This window comes from Octopus bimaculoides, chromosome 24 (assembly GCF_001194135.2).
Source record: "Octopus bimaculoides isolate UCB-OBI-ISO-001 chromosome 24, ASM119413v2, whole genome shotgun sequence".
NCBI classification, from domain to species: domain Eukaryota; kingdom Metazoa; phylum Mollusca; class Cephalopoda; order Octopoda; family Octopodidae; genus Octopus; species Octopus bimaculoides.
Genome location: NC_069004.1, coordinates 8,955,679 through 8,956,225, shown reverse-complemented (window position 1 = coordinate 8,956,225; position 547 = coordinate 8,955,679).

Here is a 547-nt window from a genome sequence, read left to right as displayed (position 1 = left end):
ATATATATATATATATATATATAAAACAAATAATAAATGAGTATATGCATATATACGTACAGGTATGTGTATACCTACGTCTACCTGTATATATAGGTGCATATCTGGGTACAGGACATTGCAAACAAAACGTAGACAAGAAAATAATAATAACCAGAGTACAGAAAACACACAAGCCACATAGAGAACATTTTCCTTCATCAGCTACCCCCGTTTTAACACCGGCGTTTATATATATATATATATCGATCGGGCCTCCACACGATTTACTTCTATCAAATTCATTCACACGCATTAGTCAGCCTGAAGACACCTGTCCATTGGATGCCGCGCAGGGGAAATGAACCCGAAACTACGTGGTTGCAAAGCGAGCTTCTTAACCAACAACACACACAATGCCCTATATTTTGCTTTCAACTTCTTTGTTTCGATTTATGTTCCTCTCCCTACCCTCATTCTCACTCCGTCCCATATTCCTTCCTCTTTATAACTTGTTGCTCTCTCTCTCTCTCTCTTCCTCTCTCTCTCTCTCTCTCTCTCTCTCTCT